The 7732-nt window shown below is 40.5% G+C and overlaps 1 pseudogene across 1 annotated transcript; it reads right to left on the reverse strand.

Annotated features, from left to right (window-relative positions):
• Positions 1 to 3015: 3015 nt before the first annotated feature.
• On the reverse strand, positions 3016 to 6146 carry LOC144640988 (uncharacterized; annotated as a pseudogene). The gene is made up of 3 exons (XR_013568475.1): positions 6093 to 6146; positions 3538 to 3878; positions 3016 to 3183 (listed from the first exon to the last, which is right to left on the reverse strand). The product of XR_013568475.1 is annotated as an uncharacterized LOC144640988 (transcript).
• Between the last annotated feature and the right edge of the window lie 1586 nt (positions 6147 to 7732).

Below are 7732 nucleotides of genomic sequence, written 5' to 3' on the forward strand. Positions count from 1 at the left end.
GAAACTCATCAGCTCATCGTCTTTCTCCTTTCCTTGTCTTCCTTCTTCTCCCTCCTTCTTCTCTTCTATCAATCATTTTGAATGAATTATACTTGAAATTCCACTGCGGCTGCTTTAAATGTGTTCTCTGACTTTCAGTATTTGTCTCTGAAGGAAAGGTAATAAACCTTTTTAACTCCAGCCTATTGGCAACGCATTCCTCAATAAAAGTTTACTGCAATGAAACTCAAATTTCTTGAGCAAAAAGTCTTTCTTTAGAAAGCTAATGGCATTTTAAATCTCTTAAAAGTTTTTTAGCCTCTGCTACCCCTTCCCCAAAATCTACCATCTTCTCTGTAAAATGGAGTTACACGTGAATGTTGTCATTGGCCTAAAAATGCATCTTTAAATTGCACTGAGAACAGTTGATGAATGGGGTGGATGTAAAGCTATGATCTTGCGCTGATGTTGATAATTTTTACCTTTGGCTTGTCTGGCCCAAGGAACAAGGGTGATGTGTCCCTAAGAGAAGGGAAAAACAGTCCTTTAAGGGCTCTTTGTATAATAGATCCAAGAGTGCTTTTAGTACACTTTCGGGGTTATTTTGGCTCAATTTGCCAGATATTTTTGCCCGATTCCTTTGGGAATATTGAGTGCTTTGTTTAGACTAAAACATCTAGTGTTGTTTAACTGTGAAACACTATTTAGTAGTGTTGTTTTTAAGCTGAAAGGGAAACCGGAGAACCCGGAGAAAAACCCATTAGGAATTAGAAATAACAACAAACTTAACCCACATATGACGCCGGGTTCGGGAATCGAATTGCTCTCACCACTTCGCTGTCCCTGCTTGCTACACTGTATTGGAATTTAGCTAAATATTTTGCATTTGAAGTTGTACGAAATTCAATCGAATGGGTGTGGTTGCGGAGGCGTTTGCCATTTGTAGGCTATTCAACCGTCGATTGCACTCTTGGACTCAATTAATAGCTCATCACTCGTTTTTACGCCGTTGATGCGTGAAATGAGTCAAGGTGTTTATATCAAGTCTATTTTCGTTAGGCTGCAGAGGAGGCGATTTTTTGTCGTTTCTTAAGTGAGAGAAGCGTGAGCTATTTACGCGAGGGGAGGAGATTGGCTCAAGCCGCGCATATTCTACGTGCTCAGAAAATTCTCCAAAAAATGACAGCTGTTGAAAGGTGCCTTATCCTTTCAATCTACGTATAAAGCAAGGAACTCTTGGAATTGCGACATTGCTACTGGTCCCATCTTACTATACAAGACATATATTTTCTGACCGTACGGATTGTCCGTCGCAGGCTTGTAATTGTGCATTTACGCTTGCTTTAAATTGTGCAAACCATGTGCAATTCCGTCTAAAAGAAAGTCTTTATCAAAATCGTTTGCTAGTTCAGTTGTCCATACGTCCAGGTTAAGTGGTGATGTGGGTTTAGTATCGGGTGGTCAGAAGGTAGGTACGTACATGTTCCCCGCAGCCATAACATCTCCCTGATTTATGATATGATGAGGAGCTGCTAGAAGAGTCATCCCTAAGCAGCGTGTCAATATAATGTTTTCCCCAGATGGAGTGTTATGCTTTATGGCATCACAAAAAAATGCCTCTCAATAGACTTCTGTTTACAAAAGGCAGAAGAATGATCAGTTGGCTATTAACAAAACATTGAGAAGTTGAATTCGGGCCCACATGTACCAGTGTGGAAAGCGCATCGACAAAATTGCATCAATGGAAACGCCGGGGAAAGGAAAAGAGGAAACGTGGAAAAGACCGGGTACCTTTTCATGAATGAATCGGGCACAACACGAGGACCGTTTCTTCTTGGTGGAAGCTTACCAAATTTACATTGACATCCCTAGGCAACTAAAGCTATGACACTAAATAATTAAAATATCTTTAAAACCGTTTCCTAACCAAATAATATTTATAAAGAAACGCCTTAACCAATATTTAAGATCGTTTATCCACAGTTCTGAACCTATGACTCAGCTCTCATGAGTCTTCCTTAATTTCATGGGAAAGGGGAGAATCTCCGGGACCGGCGTGAGGAAGGTCATGTGTTTTTGTTACCATCGTGGATTCTAGTGTTTTATTTTGCTTTTGAACATCAAAGAGTACAAAATTTCTTAAATGTTCATTTAACACCGATCTATCTACACAAAATGGCGTAATTTGTCAAGACAAACAAAAGGAAATCAAAATTTCACTCAAAACGTTTTTTTTTTCATGAAAGTCTATGATCGGAGCTGGTCAAATGGGATGTCGTCATTAAAGCTACTTCAGAAATGGAATGGGTTTACATTGTTGGACTTTCCTTATCATCTGAAGTTCCTCTTCAAGAGACTCTCTCCTCTATTATCTTCTTCCTGATCCTTCCTTCGATCTGACGGAAATAGCTTATGCTAAAGGTGAAAGCTGACCCGTCGAAAAACCATTCGTTATAGATTAATAACACTGTCTTTGTCAATCAGTACATTGTCGGGTTTAATGTCGCGGTGGACAAATCCTTGACTGTGGAGAAACCGGCAGCTTTGTTCCGGTCTGCTCATCGTCTTTTTCCTCTTTATCCTTGCCTTTCTCCTCCTCCCTCTTTCCTCCTTTTCTAGCATCGTAGCATCGTCACTAAAAGTATTTCTTTCGGGCAAGCTTATTGTCACCTCGCTGGAATAACGGAGGATTTACCAGTGTCATAGATCTGATGGATTTAGCACATGGTGCACACAATCACCAGCTGATTAAGAATTCCCTCGTCTTACATTTCTTGGATATTTCACGGACCTGTCGAAAAACCGAAAAACCAATATTTGTAAAGTAACCTTTTATATTTTAATAAATTGTTCTAATCCAACAAATAAAAATAGTTATGTATTTTACGACGGTATCAAAAGCAATTAAATAAAGTTGGTATGCTTACTAACTTTATCGCATTTTAAAAAAGTGTCGGTTGCGTGAAAATAATAATGTCCAGCCACCCTCCTCCCTCCTCACCCCCTCCCCCCCTTGATATAGATTAACTTACTTGAGATCGGGTTTGTAGGTTCTGTCGTGCTTTTGCTATATACTTGCGGTCATGCTAAGTGCTGCAAGGTCTTGTTTCTTATAGCCTTCTTCACAGCCACTGCAAACAGGTCGAGAACAAAATTGTGCAATAGTTGGGATTACCAGTGATACAGTTGGAATACTGGTCACATCTGAAAAGAAACAATAATTTTTTTAAACAGGAAACTTAAACGGTTATTCATTTACAACTGTTACTGCATGGCAGTTGATCCCACAAGTAGAATCACAGCTTCATTGCATAGTGGTTTAACTATAGACTTACTTGATGCATCTTTCATAGCCCGTTGTATTCGAATAATCGTAACCGGGCCTACATGGTTCACATTCTGTGTCCTCTTTTGAAGAACATGTTGTCTTCACACCGAAACCTCTAGGGCAAGTCGAACAGGGAGCACATTGCGTTCCACTCCAGAATTGCATCTTGATGTATGTGTGGAACTGAGAGTGTCTAGAGAAAAAAAATTGGCATAAAATAAAGTTCTTACCTTAATATTATTGGGTGTTGATTATCCTGCATTCCTGGAGGCTGTCCCCAATAACCAGGCACTACTTGCCTAGTATCAGGCTCTGGAGCTCCGTGCCATTTGAGGTATGTTGCTGCCGTGAATGGAAGGAAACAAAAATGATTTGATTTGCACTGTATATTTAGAGGTAATTCCGAATGAATTAAGTTCACAGATAAATTATTACTTTGTCTAAAACTACCCTGTCCAAGCTTGTATGCAAAGGATACTTTCTCCCGTGTCAGATTTGAGATATCCTGGCACACATAAGAAAGGGTGTTGATTATCCTGCATTCCTGGAGGCTGTCCCCAATAACCAAGCACTACTTGCCTGGTATCACGCTCTGGTGCTCCGTGCCATTTGAGGTATGTTGCTGCCCTGAATAGAAGGAAACAAAAATGATTTGATTTGCACTGTATATTCAGAATAACTAGTCATTTCAGTACAGCTAAAATTAAGCTTATTATCATCACCACTCGAAAAAGTGGCACAGGGAATTTTTATATATTGAAATATATATATATATATATAAAATATTCAAAAAGGTTCCAGGCTTCAATAGTATCTCATCAGTAGTATTTCATCGATTTATTGCTACAGCTCTGTTTCGTATGGTCAAAAGATGACCACACTCTTCAGGCAAATTTTTTCGAATGACCGTTAATTTGAGTGCTGGCGGTTAAATACAATATATATATATATATATATATATATATATATATATATATATATATATATATATATATATATATATATATATATATATATATATATATAACTTGATTTGATAAAAGGTGTCTCCCGAAATTTGACATGACACCGTAGATCTGAAGCCCTATTTCTGTAACGAACGCTGAATGAGGGCTAATTTTAGCTCAAGTTTAACGTAAGGCACTCTAGTTTATGTGCTTTTTAACCAAAAAGACTGCATATACGGCATTTTGTTTAAATCAAGAATTCTATCAATTTAATTAAGAGTGTTTACAACTTGAAATGTGAGTCAAAATTAATACCAAGATAGACATAAGAAAACACTCGGCGGAGAGCTGAACTGTAGCTTTCTTACAGCATGCACGTCTCAAATAAACTGAACTAAAGCATTCTACATCGACATTCGATTCAACTTTAAGAAAATCAGGCGAAATATCTGAGGAAGCGGGCATGTGTTATCTCAATTGTCAACTCCATTGTCGCGGCCGGAAATGCACACGATCGCATCGCCTCCCACTAGCGAATCACAGAGAACTATGAACTATGAGTGTTAGCTAGGCGGAGAACGCCTAAAATTGAGGGAAAAAGAAAACTATGTACTCACATCAGCGCTTGAAGCGATTCCTTGGCTATCCAATCCGACATGTTTCTTTTAGAAATAACCGACAATGTCCCGGATGTATTTGAATGTCGTCGAGCGCGTAACGCCCGCTCCACAAACTTCAACAGTAAAAAACTAAGTCTTTAGCCACGGTAAAGTTCAAGCCAAATATCGTTATGACCGCCTTCAAATCAGCCCGTATAGTCTAGTTCCGAGTCCTAATTGATGTGGCTAAAGACCTTTGCTGTCTAAAGCAAGCTCAACATTATCTGTACCTGGCAAAACGAGCCGACCGGTTATCTGTGTTTAACCGCCTAAAGCTCGGTTTGAGGTACGATAACAGCCGACGCACAACTTGCAAATCGTAAGACTTTCACCTTCACGGGACTTAATGATGTCCTCCGGCAAACTTCCTTTAGACAGCAGAATGGAAAGCTATAGATCACAACTGTTCTACTAGTTAGCGCGCGCAACTAGAATTCAAATGAAAGAGAGGGGTTGGAGTTAGAGACTGGGCTAGACTAACCACAGGTAAATCTAGGGGTAGGGAGACGGGGGGGGGGGGGGGAGACAGGGAGGGAGAAAAAAAAGTAAGATTGAAGTCACTACATTAGACAGGGCGACACTTCATTGGAAGAAAGCCGAACAATTCTCCGTATCCTCAAAAAAAAAAAAAAATATGAAACCCCATACATTCCTTAACAGCCCGATAGCCACCTTTTATCAAATCAAGGTAGATATATATATATATATTAACCTCTTACTAACCGAGCGCGAGGGCCGTACTGGGAAATATTGTCCCGAGGTCGTGGCAGTACGGACCGAGGGCCAATATTCCCCAGTACGGCTCGAGCAAGCTAGGTTAGTAAGTAGTAGTTTATTACATGGCACTCGTTTTCGCTGTAAATTTTGAATTTGCCTGCTTTCGAAAACAAAAAATATGCGGCTTATGCCCGTTTCCACGGAAACGGTCCATATGGCAAAATCCCGACCAACACAATGCTCGGATTTGCCTCAAGACTACCTTGCCATATAATAAATATATATATTATAAATAATACTATTAACATTTGTAAGTGGTTTTGAGATGGTAACAATTTAGGTTGTTTTCCACCCGGGGGCTCTAGTTCTGTTCTGTTCGGGGTGTTGGGATAAAGTTCGCTCATTGTCACCAAAAACTGTGTTTTCACTGTGTTAATTGCGTTAATTTGCTTCATTTTTTACCTCTTTTTCATTTTCAGGAATCAAATACGCAATACCAGTACCCCATAAATTCATCTCATAAACAGGGTAGGGCAAGTGAGAATTTTCTTGTCATAAACAGGGTCAGGGTTTGACTGCCTGGACGGCACACCCCTACTCAAACTTGGGTTGAGTTACCCCCCCCCCCCCCCACCCGCCCCCGCCGGGTTTTCCCTTCAATTCGTATTAATTTGGTCGCGAAAGCTGGTCGCGAAAGCTGGTCGCGACTCGCGATATCGGTCGCGAAAAATTGTTAGCTCATTCGCAGTTCCTCTCGGTCGGGCGACAGGCCTGGTCGCCTTCACATCTCCTTGGATCCTTGGATATGTAATGGGAAAAAATGGAAACTCTTGGCCCTGCGGATTTTGTGGCCTCTGCATTGAATGGAGGGGCAGCCTTGAGGTGTATGGAATTCGATGGCTCAGTGGGCTCAATGAAGCTAAAAGCATACGAAACGTCAAGTTTATAAAAATGCGATTTTTCATAATGTTTATCACCGCTGTTTGTGTTATATTTTTAATCAAGTTACGATGGCCTAAAACCAAGAGTCTATATGATACAGTTTAGCACCCTCTTTATTTAACTGGGTTCTCTGCACTAGTTACCAGTCTTATACTGCGAGATAAAACGCGCCAGAACGCATCATATGATTGGCTCATGATATCACATTACGTCATAGGAAAACGATATTGCAAATAGGTCCCCCCTCTAAGAGGAATCGGATGTCTCAGTGCTGGTCTGTTTCGGCCATTGGATTGTCTCTCTCAGCGAAGTGGGAAATGAGTTTTCTTGGCGCACGTTTTCCGTTTTTTGAAAAGAGGCGAATATTTCATCTGGCTGGTTTAATCCGCCAGTACCAAACAAAAAGTTACAGAGGTTTCTGCGAGGCTGACCTAGAAAAACTTAAAAAGTTAACTCTTCACTCGGTCTCTTTAACCTACTGGTGTCCGCAACCTGGTATTTCTTTATCTGCAATCCGTATGGACGTTAGCAAGGTAAGCTTGATAAGGCCACAAAAGGTTTAAACGTGGACTTTTAGATGTGTCAAACAGAATACCGGTCAGACCAGACCATTTGATTGAACAGTTTTACACGAGGCACAAAAATTATACATAATAGTGGCTTTATGGCATAAAGCAAGAAAACCGCAAGCAAATCGGAGTGGAACTTAACCGCAAGCAAACTGAAGAACAAACGTGTTGCGTGTGTCATTGCGTACATCGCTGTTAATTAATTGCGCCTTTTGCGCGTGCATTTAGACTGTTGTTTTCCTATCTAGCGCAATTCTCGTAAAAGTATGGAAAGCCATAATAATTTAAGCTTATATTTTGGTGTTTAGGGTTGTTGAAGGCACAAGTGTAATAATGTATCAGTCAAATCGAAGGTTCAACATCCCCCCCCCCCGGGCATACCTCGGGCATTTGACGCCTTTGTCGTCCCTGGGGGTGGGGAATTTGATCACTACACATATGGGGTAGGGAATTTGAACTCTAACCTCGATTTCGAACTACGTGTCCCAGTGAGGGAACGTGGGTTGATAAATCATGGCGAAGGCCGAAATAAGGTCCAAAATGACGAGTTTAGGATTCATAAAGAAAAGATTGCCACTTTGTGACAATTTG

The sequence above is a fragment of the Oculina patagonica genome, unplaced genomic scaffold (assembly GCF_052425735.1).
Source record: "Oculina patagonica isolate OP01 unplaced genomic scaffold, crgOcupat unplaced6, whole genome shotgun sequence".
Classification (NCBI taxonomy): Eukaryota; Metazoa; Cnidaria; class Anthozoa; order Scleractinia; family Oculinidae; genus Oculina; species Oculina patagonica.